Source organism: Chiloscyllium punctatum, chromosome 7, assembly GCF_047496795.1.
Source record: "Chiloscyllium punctatum isolate Juve2018m chromosome 7, sChiPun1.3, whole genome shotgun sequence".
Taxonomy (NCBI): domain Eukaryota; kingdom Metazoa; phylum Chordata; class Chondrichthyes; order Orectolobiformes; family Hemiscylliidae; genus Chiloscyllium; species Chiloscyllium punctatum.
Genome location: NC_092745.1, coordinates 116,972,326 through 116,986,703, shown reverse-complemented (window position 1 = coordinate 116,986,703; position 14,378 = coordinate 116,972,326). Strand labels below are relative to the sequence as shown.

The 14,378-nt window shown below is 41.5% G+C and overlaps 1 long non-coding RNA gene across 1 annotated transcript; it reads left to right on the top strand.

The window, feature by feature from the left end:
• Window positions 1-404: 404 nt before the first annotated feature.
• Window positions 405-2,917, top strand: LOC140480080 (uncharacterized). Its single transcript, XR_011961187.1, has 3 exons — window positions 405-803; window positions 897-997; window positions 1,916-2,917. It is a non-coding gene; the product is annotated as an uncharacterized lncRNA (long non-coding RNA).
• Window positions 2,918-14,378: the final 11,461 nt, after the last annotated feature.

The following is a 14,378-nucleotide window of genomic DNA, read 5'->3' as shown; positions in this document are numbered from 1 at the left end:
TTCCTTATGTTATGGCAGTTAATGAGGCTTTCCAGTGGGTATCCTGTTGTCTTGTGTACGGTTCTGTTGTATTTAACAAGGCCTTTTACTACCTTAATAAATTGTAGCAAGCACAATAAAGTACATAAAGACAAAAAACATTTTAAAATATAAATCAATCTCCAAAATGTGGCCAGAATCTTGACCAGACAGCTCTCTTCAGGCAGAGATAAATTTAAAACTGTCAAAAGAATACCAATCGTCAGGAACCAGAAAGTTTGGTGGTGGAAAAAAAACTCAGATGCAGCCAAACCTGCCGAATTTCCCCATATTCTTTGTGTTTGTTTCAGATTTCAGCAGTCACAGTATTTCGCCTTTATTAATGGAAAAAGCAGTTTGGGTTTCAGAATGAAAAGTCACTAGCTGTAAGAGCTAGTGACTGACATCGCTTTGGAATGGAGAATACAATGAGTAAAGATAGGCAGCTGGAGAAAAAACAAAAATGGGAGATGCTGGAAATGTGAAATAACAGAAAAACCCGGAGAAATTTGAGTCAGATTGCATTTGTGGAGAGAGAAACAGTTAACATCTCAGATTAATGTTGCGCGTCAAAAGAACTAACAATGTAATATGTTTTCAACAAAACAAAAACAGGATGAAAAACCACTAACAGAGAGAAGAACAAAGAAAAGGTTTGTGATAGGATAGAAGGTAAAAGAAATTAAACAAAATGGAGTGGTAATCAAACAAGTAAAGAAACAAAAGATGGGACCAGAAGATCTGTAAATGGCCACAGCAGAGATGTTACCAGCACCTACCTTTTGGTAAGTGGTTATGATCTGAAGTTATTGAAATCATTGTTACATAAGGAACATTGTAAAATGAATACACAAAACATGATATAATGTTCTCTCAAGATTCCATTGAAGACAGAGAGGGAGGAGAATGGAGGATGATCATGCACAGAAGACTGCACTGTGAACAGCAAATACAGTATACCAAACTGAAAAAAGTACAGGTAAATTTCAATTTCACCTGAAATACGTGTTTGGGGTCTTGGATCTTTGGAAGAGAGCAAGTGAAAAGAAGTATGTAACTCTGTGAGCCTCTTCTGTTATTGAATGAGAATATGGCTGCTTTGTGAATTAATTCCTATCACCCACCTTTGTTATATTTTCCTTAGAATCTTGTGCTAGGAAAAATCTATCAATCTCGGATTTAAAATTATGAGTGCTGCTGACATATACTGTTTACTATTTGTGTAATATTTCCTTGCTTTCATTAAAGACAAAAAAACTGCAGATGCTGGGATCCAAAATAGACCAGCAGGAGACTGGAAGAACACAGCAAGCCAGGCAGCATCAGGAGGTGAAGAAGTCGACGTTTTGGGTGTAACCCTTCTTCAGGACTCACGAAGAAGGGTTACACCCAAAATGTCGACTTCTCCACCTCCTGATGCTGCCTGCCTTGCTGTGTTCTTCCCGTCTCCTGCTTGTCTATTTAGGGTAACTTTCAGCTACCATTTGTGTAAGTGTATGCTTTACAATTTTGCACAGTTTAAGCAACCAGTCAATCTGTCATAATTGAAATACCTACAATAAATATCAGGATAAATACCATTATCACAGCTAGTATTGTTGGCACAATCAACCAAACTCAATACTGGCAAGTTGTGCTCTTTGTTTGTTTTACAGTCTGCCTGCTGCCACATTTACCTCAGTTGGCACAACTACCACTTTTCAATCTTAGAACCACCAGCATAATGTTTTTCAGCCTGTAAAGCTGCCACTATTACATATTTTCTACATTTGTGTAAAAGTTTTACCTGTCATAAAAAATGTTGGAACTTTCAGGAAGTGTTACATATCTTTAAAATCTGTTGAGATGATAGATTGTGTGCTTACACCGAGTTTGACAGCAAACTCTTCTTCAACAGGCCCTCAGAGTCATGGATGTCCACTCCAGGGAGGTGGATTCTGCAGTGGCTGAATAGTCAGTGAAATAATGTCATCTATCCCAACAGCCTTGAATGCACCTATACCCACGGTCATTGCCACAAACATTAGACTGGCTTTCTTGAGAGTGAACCCACAGAAAACAACTGACCCAAATAGAGTCCCTGGCTGTGCACTCAGATCCTGTGCTGACCAGTTGGTGGGAGTATCCACGGACATCTTTAACCTCTCCTTACTACGATCTTACATCCCCACTTGCTTTAAGACCAGCATCATCCAAGTGGCAAAGGAAAATCATGCAGCGTACCTCAGCGTACCTCTGACCTCCATATTTATGAAGTGCTTTGAGAGATTAGTCATGGCTAATATCAACTCCAGCCTATCAAATTGCCTTGATCCTTTGCAATTTGCTGACCAGCACAATAGGTCCACAGCAGATGCCATCTCCCTGACCCTTTACTCATCTGTGGAACATCCGAATAGCAAGGATACCTACGTCAGGCTCCTAGTTATTGACTACAGTTCCACTTTCACATGCAATTCTGGTCTCCTTTCTATCGGAAAGATGTTGTGAAACTTGAAAGGGTTCAGAAAAGATTTATAAGGATGTTGCCAGGGTTGGAGGATTTGAGCTACAGGGAGAGGCTGAACAGGTTGGGGCTGTTTTCCCTGGAGCATCGGAGGCTGAGGGGGTGACCTTATAGGGGTTTACAAAATTATGAGGGGCATGGATAGGATAAATAGACAAAGTCTTTTCCCTGGGGTTGGGGAGTCTAGAGCTAGAGGGCATAGGTTTAGGGTGAGAGGAGAAAGATATAAAAGAGACCAAAGGGGCAAGGTTTTCATGCAGAGTGGTACATGTATGGAATGAGCTGCCAGAGGATGTGGTGGAGGCTGGTACAATTGCAACATTTAAAAAGCATGTGGATGAGTATATGAATAGGAAGGGTTTGGAGGGATATGGGCTGGGTGCTGGCAGTTGGGACTAGATTGGGTTGGTATATCTGGTCGGCATGGACAGGTTGGACCGAAGGGTCTGTTTCCATGCTGTATACTCCTATGACTCTATGACTATAATTCCAAACAAACTCATCTCTAAACACCGAGCCCTCAGACTCGGCACCCCCATCTGTAGCTGGATCTTTGACTTCCTGACCCATCTTCTGCAATTCATAAGAATAGGTGACAACACCTCCTCTGCCATAATCCCCAACACTAATCCCCCGAAAGGCTGCGTACTCAGTCCCCTACTATATTCCTTATACACTCATAGCTGTGTGGCCAAATTCCATTCACAAGTTGCTGACAATATCACTGTTTTAGGTCAGATCTCAAACAAGACTTAATACAGGAAAGAGATTGAGTGCTCAACAGGATGCTGTAAAGACAACAATTGCTCCAACGACATCAGAAAAACTAAGGTGCTGGTCGTGGACTTCAAGAAGTGGAGTGAATGGCATTCCCGTGTCTGCATCAATGGTGCAAAGATGGAGATGGTCAAGAGCATTAAGTTCCTGGGAGTGATGATCACCAACAATCTGCCCTGGTCCACCCACATTGACATGACGGTCAAGAAAGCAGAACAACATCTCTACTTCCTCAGGAGGCGAAGGAAATTTGACATGTCCACAGGGATTCTTAACAATTTTTATAGATAGACCATAGAAAGCATCTTGTCTGGATATACCACAGCGTGATGTGGCAACTGGTCCTTCCAAGACCGCAAGAAACTACAGAGAGTTGTGCTGGGCATGTGGGTCATCCATTGCAGCTGGCCGTGCATGACTAGTGCCTTGATATTGTGAATATTGGCCTGGAAAAGGATGTTCATGTTGTTGCATCTATCCTGCCAATGGATTTGCAGGATTTTGCGAAGGCAGCAGTGCTAATAACTCTTCAGGGATTTGAGGTGTCCGCTGTACATGGTCTGTGTTTCTGATGGTTACAGGAGAGTGGGATTGTAGCTCCTCTGTTGACCACGAGCTTTATGCTGGGTTTGAAGTCTCAGACTTCCTCAGATATGCAAAGCTACATTGGTGCGTTGGGTTCAATGTTAGATGTCATCGTCTCTTCGCAAGAGAGGAGGCTCTTGAGATATGGGAAATGATCCATGCTGTCCAGGAGCTCACCATGATTTTCATGTTTGATGAGGAGTGTTGTGTGGCAGGAGTAGACTGGTAAACATCCTTTGTTTTCAAGATATTCTATTTGAGGCCCATTCTCTCATGTTTCTCAGTGATTGAGTCAGTGATGGTTTGTAGTTCGGCCTAAGAATATGCACACATATTCATAGTCTGTATGCTGCAGCTTGATTACAGAAATTGGGGTGGCCTAGTTCTGGCCTGGAGTTGTTGAAGGTTGAACAGTGTACCACTCATCCTGTAGATTAGCTCCATTCCAGCATGGATCTTCATGGAGATAGGTTGGAGTGTTGTGTGAGGATGATGGAGAAGAACATCGGTGCAATGACACAGTCCTGATTGACCTCAGTTTGCATTCCTACTTGGTTTTTGACGGATCCATTGGCGAGGACCACAGCTTGCATGTCATTGTAAAGATGGTAGAGAATGGTGATGAATTTGTGCAGTCAGCCAAATTTGAGGAGGACTTCAAAATGCTTTGAAGCATAAAATAGTGATATCATCACGAAGTGAAAATTTAATTTCTTTGAAGCAGACTTTTTGTATTTGTGGTAATAATATTTGGAATTTGCACAGTTAGAAGAAATTATAAATAATTTATATCTTTAGAGTAAAAACGCACCAAGTACCTCTATTTGTTCACAAAAAACAGGACAAATCCAATTCAGCCAATTGTTGTCTTATAAGTCTCATCTCGAGGTTTGGAAAAATGATTGAAGTGGTCAGTGTGAGTGCTATCAATCAGCACTCATATATCAATAACCTGCTTACTAATGCAAAGTTTGAGTTCAGTTAAGACCATTTCAGCCTTGATCCATCCATTAAGGTGTGAACGCCAAAGTTGAGGTGAGAGGAATACCTTTGACAACATAATAGCATTTAACCAAGGTTGGCATCAAGGATTCCTATCAAAACTGAAGTTAGTGGATTTCAGGGTAGAAACTCCATTTATTGGAGCCATATCTAGCATGAAGGCATATGGGTAGGTTGTTTCAACTAAACCATGGAGCATCTTTGCAGAATAGTGTCCTAGTCACAACCAACTTCTGCTGCTTCACCAATCAACTTCCCCCCATCATAAGGTCAGAACTGGGGATGTTCACAGATGATTGTGCAATGCTTAGTCCAATTCATGACTCCTTGGATACTGATTCTGGATTAGTGGTGCTGGAAGAGCACAGCAGTTCAGGCAGCATCCAAGTAGCTTCGAAATTGACGTTTCGGGCAAAAGCCCTTCATCAGGAATAAAGACAGTGAGCCTGAAGCGTGGAGAGATAAGCTAGAGGAGGGTGGCTTTTGCCCGAAACGTCGATTTCGAAGCTACTTGGATGCTGCCTGAACTGCTGTGCTCTTCCAGCACTACTAATTCAGAATCTGGTTTCCAGCATCTGCCGTCATTGTTTTTACCTCGTTGATTTTAACCCTACTGCGAATCCTCTTGCAAGGATGCCTGCCTTGAAGAAGTTTTCCTCCTCTCTCTACAAGAATCTCAGGGAGTTCCTCTCCCACTGCAACTCCCAGGTCATTTCCGGACTTGTCCTACCTGCCTATCTTCTTTTCCACCTATCCACTCCACCCTCTCCTCCTTGACCTATCACCTTCATCCCCTCCCCCACTCACCCATTGTACTCTATGCTACTTTCTCCCCACCCCCACCCTCCTCTAGCTTATCTCTCCACACTTCAGGCTCACTGCCTTTATTCCTGATGAAGGGCTTTTGCCCGAAACGTCGATTTCGAAGCTACTTGGATGCTGCCTGAACTGCTGTGCTCTTCCAGCACCACTAATCCAGAATCTGGTTTCCAGCACCTGCAGTCATTGTTTTTACCTCCTTGGATACTGATGCAGGCTATGTCACTCCACAACAAGACTTGGACAATACACAGGCACTAACTGATAAGTAGCAATAACATTTGTGCCACTCATGTCCAAACAGCATTGTTTATACTTGTAACACCTGCACTGCTGCAGTTCAAGAAGCTGGCTCACCCTTCTCAAGGGCAGTTAGGGATTGTGTAGCAAAGGCTGGCCTAGCCAGCAGCATCCACACCCTGTGAAAGAATAAAAACATATAATTGCTAAAAGCATGTTCGTTGTCATATGGTAATTATTATATCAATATTGGCACTGAGCCATTCTATTTTGCTTTATTACTCATTGTAATCATTGTGAAGGCAACATGGAATAGATTGTAATTGCTGTCATAATAGAAAGTGATTAACAAGTAGTACAAGCTATTCATAAGTAGGGAACAGGGTAAGTTGGTCCAAGTATGTCAAGAATCACATGTAGAAGAGTGTGGCTCCACCTGTTTTTGTCTTTGGTTTCTTGAAATAGTCTTGAAATGGAAAAGCACGGCCGGTGAGGCAGCATCCAAGGAGCAGGAGAATCGACGTTTCAGGCATAAGCCCTTCATCAGGAATGAGGCTCATGGGCCAAGGGGGCTGAGAGATAAATGGGAGGGGAGCTGGAGCTGGGGGGAAGGTCAGTGGGAATGCGAGATAGGTGAAGGTGAGGGTGAAAGTGATAGGTTGGAGAGGAAGGTGGAGCAGATGGGTGGGAAGGAAGATGGACAGGTTGGACCATTCAAGAGGGCGGCGGCAAGTTGAAAGGATGGGACTAGGATAAGGTGGGGGAGGGGAAATAGGGAAACTGGTGAAATCCACATTGATCCCTTATATTTGGAGAGTCCCAAGTTTGAAGATGAGGCGTTCTTCCTCCAGGTGTCAGGTGGTTAGGGTTTGGCAATGGAGGAGGCCCAGGAGCTGCATGTCTTTGGCAGAGTGGGAGGGGAGATGAAGTGTTCAGCCACAGGTTGGTGAGGTTGGTCAGTGCAAGTGTCCCAGAGATGTTCCCTGAAACAATCCGCAAGTTGCCGTCCTATCTCCCAGTGTACAGGAGACCACATCGGGTGCAACAGATGCAGTAGATGACGTGTGTGGAAGTACAGGTAAATTTCTGTCAGATCTGGAAGGATCCTTTGGGGTCTTGGACGGAGGTGAGGGGGGAGGTGTGGGCACATGTTTTTCATTTTTTGCGATGGCAGGGAATGTGCCAGGAGGGTCGGGTGGGTTGTTGGGTGGCGTGGAGCTGACAAGAGAGTCACGGAGAGAATGGTCTCTCTGAAACGCTGATAGGGGTGGGGAGGGAAATTATCTCTGGCGTAATATTCCCGATGGTCTCCTTCTTCAATGACCAGAATTTCCCCTCCCACATGGTTGATAATGCCCTCCAGTACATCTCCTCCACTTCCCGCACTCCGCCCTTGAACCCCACTCCTCCAATCGCAACAAGGACAGAACCTCCCTGGTCTTCACCTTAAACCCCACCAACCTCTGGATACACTGTATCATCCTTTCCCATTTCTGCCACCTACGTACAGATCCCACCACCAAAGGCTCCGAAAGATCTTTCCACATCCAACAGAAATTTACCTGTATTTCCACACACGTCATCTACTGCATCAGTTGTACCCGATGTGGTCTTCTCTACGTTGAGAAGACCTGACATCAACTTGTGGATCATTTCAGAGAATATCTCTGGGACACCCGCACTGACCAACCCCACCGCCCTGTGGCTGAACACTTTAACTTCCCCCTCTCACTCTGCGGTCCTGGGCCTCCTCCATTGCCAAACCCTAACCACCCGATGCCTGGTGGAAGAACGCCTCATCTTCCGCCTTGGGATCCTCCAGCCACATGGGATCAGTGTGGATTTCACGAGTTTCCCCATTTTCCTCCCCCCCTAACATATCCTAGTCCCAACCTTCCAACTTGGCACTGCCCTCTTGAACAATCCAACCTGTCCATCTTCATTCCCACCTATCTGCTCCACCGTCCACTCCGACATATCACTTTTGCCCCCACCTTCACCTACCTATCACATTCCCAGCTACCTCGTCCCAATCCCCACTCACCTCCCATTTATTTCTCAGCCCCCTTGGCCCACAAGCCTCATTCCTGATGAAGGGCTTATTCCTGAAACTTCAACTCTCCTGCCCCTCGGATGCTACCTGACTGGCTGTGCTTTTGCAGCGCCACATTATTCAACTCTGATCTCCAGCACCTGCAGTCCTCACTTTCTCCAAGAATCACATGGAGGCAGGACTGGTAGGCATGGAAGATTTACTTCCCTGAAGGATATTATTGAGCCAGATTTGTTGAATTAAATTTCACCACATGCCATGGGCATAACCTCCAGATTAGTAGCTCTATTTCACACCCCAAGATTGCCATATTTCTGTTTAATAAAGTAAATGTTAAAGCAAATTAACTTGCATTTTTACTGCTATATATTTCCACAGGATATTCCTGACAAAGGAATTTGATTAAATGTTCATAATTCTTCATATTGAAATTGTTGAAACCAAAAGATTGATACTATCTCATTCAGGTCTGAAAGAAACTGCATCATGTTTCTGCTTTACTAATCAAGATTTCCATCCCATCACCACATACAGTTTCACATATAGTATACCAACATTTGTTCTGAACAAGCAAAGTGTATTAAAGTCACGGATAAAAAGATCACTTGTGCAAAAATGATCACTTGCGAATCACTAAGAAGTATTTGACTTGATAAATTACCATGTTATAAGATGAACTGTAGGATGTTCATATTACCGGTAACTAGAGCAACCAGGCAATGTTTAACATTGTGTTCACCATCAAAGTGCAAACAGTCATCTCATGAGAAGAAGGCAGCCAGGTATAACTAAATAAGTTATAGAAGGAGGGTGTAGTGATTGTAACAAGGTCAGCCAGGTGGACATCATAGTTACCTAATTGTGGCTGGTAATCTGATCCAATCATGCAGCCCTGGCTGACAAACATGAACAGGAATGTTACGTTAGAGCCCAGGTGTCCTTGGAGAAGGTGTCCACCAACACCCTGGAGTTCATCAGGGAGAGGTGGGCGCCGCAGGGAGTGGAGTGCATTATTTCCCCCTCCAACTCTATTTTGATTTAGTCCCTGCCCTCCCCTTCACTGCTTGATCACACATCATTGCCCTTTGATGTGTAGGGCACTGCTTGTCACTGGCCACCCGGGTGTTTTCCTATCTTCCTGGTGGTGGAAATTGAATAAAGATTCGTGCACTTTGTGTCTCTCACTGTGTCTCACACCTGCACACACACACCATGGGTGCTGGGGAAAAATTAAGCACTACTACAGTTAGGTAGTAGTGTGGGGGTTTTAAAAAAGAAGAAAAAAAAGAAAGGGAATGTTTGGGAGCTCTTGTGGTGCAGAGGTAGACTCTCTACCCTTATAACTGCAAAGCATAGGTTCAAGTCCCACCTACTCCAGAGTTAAAAACTCCCACTGAATATGTTGATTAGATAAAAGGTTAAATTAGAAAAATAATTTGTAAACAACAAGTGCCATTTTGAAAAAAAAAGTGAACAGGAGTGTATTGATTTAATCCATGCCCTCCCTTTCACCGTTTGATCACGCAGCATTGCCCTTTGATGTGAAGGGCACTGCTTGTCAGTGGCCACTTGGGTATTTCCTTTCTTCCTGGTGGTGGAAATTGAATAAAGAGAAAAAAAAATGAATAGGAATGTTTCAATTTAATCCCCCCAACCCCTCCCCTTCACTGTTTGATCATGCTGCATTGCCCTCTGATGAGAAGGGCACTGCTTGTCACTGGCCACTTGGGTGTTTCATTTCTTCCTAGTGGTGGAAATTGAATGAAGATTTGTACGCCTTGTGTCTCTCACTGTGTCTCACACCTGCACACACACAGCATGGGTGCTGGGGAAAATATAAGCACTACTGCAAAAAAAGAGTGTCAGAGGTCCTGTTCACTCTGAGAGATGGTTCTGAGGGAGCTGGATCAGTGTCAAGGACTCTTCATGTGTAAATAAAAGGTGACTTGGTGAAGGGATACTGGCTGTATGGAGCTATTTTGGAGATGGAGGTCATAGTTATTGAAACGATCTGGAAAAATTGAGAACTCAGAAGTGTTTTGGGGAATTTAATGAAGAATTAAAACATAGAACAACTTTTAAGAGATTTTTTAAAATTTGTTTGCAAATAGGTAACAAAAGGGCATAAATTCACAAAAGTTAATTTTGCAATGTAAGCACATGTACAACCAACACAGGGAAGGTGCTCTTGTATATACACAGCACAATTAGTATGAGGCTACATTAATGACTCAGGAGACTTCTTGATGCAAGTTCAAGATCATTAGAAACTCTATGTAACGACATAATTCAGCCTAGCAAGCAAGGCACAAGTGAGCGAATAATTGTAGCAATGTGTTACAAATCAGCTAATCTAGCATTGTCCCCCAGGCAGCTAAAAGAATGTAAATTGTATCACAGTTAAAGGAAATAATTTCCACATTATTGCAATACTATGTCAATCAGGGCAGAGTTCTTACATAGAACGTAGAAAAGTACAGCACAGAACAGGCCCTTTGGCCCATGATGTTATGCCAAGGGTTAATCCTAATGTAAAATAAAATAACGTAACCTACGCACCCCTCCACTCACTGCTATCCATGTGCATGTCCACCAGTCGCTTAAATGTCCCTCATGACTCTGCTTCTACCACCACCGTGGCAACGCATTCCATGCATTCACAACTCTCTGCATAAAGAACCTACCTCTGACATCCCCTCTATACCTTTCTCCTAATGTCTTAAAACGATGACCCCTCATACCAGTCAAATTACAGGATTTGTCATGGACAACTGACATCATCACTTAAAAACTGGATGATTTGAACCTATCTTCCAGACTTTTATTAAAGCTTTATTAAATATTGACAAGAAGATCTTTGATTTAATTTCTTCAATTTGTTTATATTGCAGTTAGTTATATTTTGTTCCTCAACGTCTCCCTGTTTACAATTTTTGTGGGGGGTTTTTCACTATTGCAGAAAGTTGAATTTGCTATTTAAGTACCCTAAATTAGTCAAAACGCTCTTGTGATGTGGTGGTAGTCCTCACCTCTCGACAAGGAGGTCTGAGATCATATCCTTCCTGTTTCAAAGATGTGATCAATTGCTGTTATTGTAATTTTATTATTGGACTCAAATATAAAATGAACAGTTCACCTCTAATGTATATGCACTTGCCTGTTGCAACACTTCACTGTGACAAGGCCACAGCTTAAATCATGCCAGTGACATCACAGTGTTTGGAGTAACCATGATGTCAGTGCCATTAAATTTGGAGGAGGGTGTCAGAGTGTTTAAAAAGGAAACGGATAGAATATGGCATTCAACCGAGGGTTGAACAATGCAAAATAAGATGTATGTGTTATTTTTAAAAGATAAATTCAGGGATCCCAAACTCCCAATATGGAACTGCATTTGAAAACACAGGGATCCACAATTTGGCGACAGCACTATAAAATCGGTTTGCCACTTCCTACTTCTTTTGAGGCTTGCTTCCCATGAGAATGCCTAAATTAATCTTATATAGGCACGAAAAGAAAGTCAATAAAGAGTTAAAAAGTAAAAGAGCTAATCCCATTTAGAAGGATCAAATAGTTGTCTATGAAATTATTTGCATTAACATTCATGTCAGCTATGAACATGGAAGTAAGAGTGGAAACAACAGTTCAATTATTGTGTCAAGCTCTAATTTCATGAGTTTGAGGAAAGTTTTGACCAATATTCTATGATTGTTGGGCTTCAATTTTCAGAAGTCTTCATTTTCATGTGGTATATATTGTAATATATATGCCATAAACTTAACAATTTCTATTAAAATATTTATAGCGATATAGACAAAAGTCCTTACATATTTTTTGCTGTATTCCCTCCATCAGCATTATAGTCTGTGTACTGGTGCACAGCAACCATGTCTAAGGGTACTGTTGAGAGATTAGTGTGAGACTTTGTTTTACTTGAGAAAGTAAAATGATGATTAAATTGCCTTAGCAGTAGCCAGCTTTGGAGAGTTAGTAAATATGTTTCTCCGGGATAAGGCAAACAAAAGATTAGATTACTGTAGTCTTGGCTGAGAAAAAGATCTGTTGGAGTGATGACAGACACAGGCTACACCTATGCAAGGTGTCAGTGAAAGGATAAAATGTAAATTACTTTCAATGGTTCTATGACACTTGCTCAGAAAATATATTGACCCATGTTAACCACCATTCTGGAACAGATATTGCATTCTGCCAATGTGATATATTCAAAGAATCATAGAATTGTTACAGTGCAGAAGGAGGCCATTTGGCCCATCTTTTCCACACCAATTTTCCAAATGAGCAATTCACTTAGTTCCACTCTCCAGCTTTTTCCTTGTGCATTCTCTTATTTTCATATAAATCTAATTTCTTTTTTAATGTTTCAAATGAACCTGCCTCCATGAGTCTCAGGCAGAGACCACTCCATGCAGGAAATTCCTCTTAATGTCATCTTCATTTCCTTTCTCAATTACTTGAAATCTGCACTGTTCCATTCTAGATCCCTTCACAAGTTGGGATGATTTATCCATAACAACACTGCTCAGACTCATTATGATTTTGAAAACTTCAATAAAATGTTCTCTCAGGCTTCTTTTCTCCAAGGAAATTGCTCATCTCTACAATAATTCTCATTAATCTTTTCTTCACTCTCCAATGCCTTTACATTCTTAAAATGTGGCCCCCAGAACTGGACCAAGTCTCCAATAATGCAATGTTTAATACAAATTCAAAATAACCTCCTTAATCTTGTACTCTACACTCCATCAATTAAGTCTAAGATATACATTTTATTAATTGCCTAAGATGGCTTATGCACACATATATCCACCTCTCTCTGCTCCTACATATTGTAAGGGCTGCAGGACCCTGGAGCAACCTTGTGATTATGTCAGATAGCTGCTCATAACTGAGCATAAATACTACAGTGTAGGTAGAATTCAATCTCTCTCGAATTTTACACCACATATATGGTGTATAATATGGCCATGAACACAAGAAGAAAATAAATTTATTTTTACCGAATATAACTATAATATCAAAGCCTGGTATATCTATGATTGCTAATGTATAGCAGTACTTAAAATTAATGTACATGAGCAATGTTGCTTTGAAGTCAATGTCAGAATATAGTTCTTGCCTTTGCCTTCTCCTTAGCCAATCTATTTCAAATGCAAACTCATACTGTGGCCTCAAACCACACAATGAAAGAGTGTCCTTTAGTTTATAATGTCTCTTCATGTTCTTCCTTCCAAAATGAATCAATTCCCAATTCACTGCAATGAACGTCATCTGCCACCTATCCAGCCAATCCTGTCTATTCTTTTCGAAGTTCTACGTTATCTTCCTCACATTTCATAATGCTTCCAAGTTCCACATCATCTGTGCACTGGAAATTGTGCACACCAGTGTCGATGTTAATGATATATAACTGGAAAAATGGAAACCCCTGGGTACCTTTCCTACATAAGTTTCTCCAACCCAAAAAAATGCATCAACACCTACTTTCTGTTTCTTATCACTCAGCCATTTTCATAATCATTTTGTTACCTTTTTTTTAATTCCATGAGGTAGAACATTTTTTACAGGTCTTTGAGTCTCTGGGAGAAATTGAGAGAATCACATCTAGTGAATGTGCAAAAGGCATCAAAAGGAGATGCTTGTAACCTTGTCAGTTGAGTAAGAAATTTAAAGTGAAGTTAGGAGGGATTCTTCACTGGGGTTGAGTGTTTGTAAAAGGCTTTGCTGGAAAAGAAGATTGAATTTCCTTTTGCTGTTTATGACAGGATCTTTCAAATGTGTTTATCATAGATTTGTTTATTTAAATTTTGCGCAACAAACTTATGCTCTTTTGTTAAAAGTACATTTACAACTTTGTCTGAAAATCTTAAGTAACTGACCATCGCAGTAACCAAATTGCATTATAAAATTTACAATCTGTCAAGCCAGGTTTGCTTCTGAAATCTGACTTGTCTAGTTTGACCATCAGCTAGGATCATAACAAAGTAGGGCTCCGAGCTGGACGGAAATCCACTGAACTTAAGAAGGATCTGTGAGTCTTAAAAAAAACTATTATATGGAAGTATTAAAGATGAAAACAGAAGTTGTATGGAAGTATATTTATTAGACTTGCAAAATGACTATTCCTAATGATTGTTGTTTTATTCTGAAGTAGAAAGTATAATAGTGAATCATTTTGGTGAAACCTCCACATGGGAAATCATTAATTAATCTTCCTGTCCAATATACAGAGGAACCTCAATTATCCGAAGGACAAGGGCAGGGAGTCTTTGAATTCTGGATAATCGAATGCCGGATAACATAATTTAGCCAAGCGTCGGGACCTTGCGATCTTGCCAGATAATCTGATATTCGGATAAT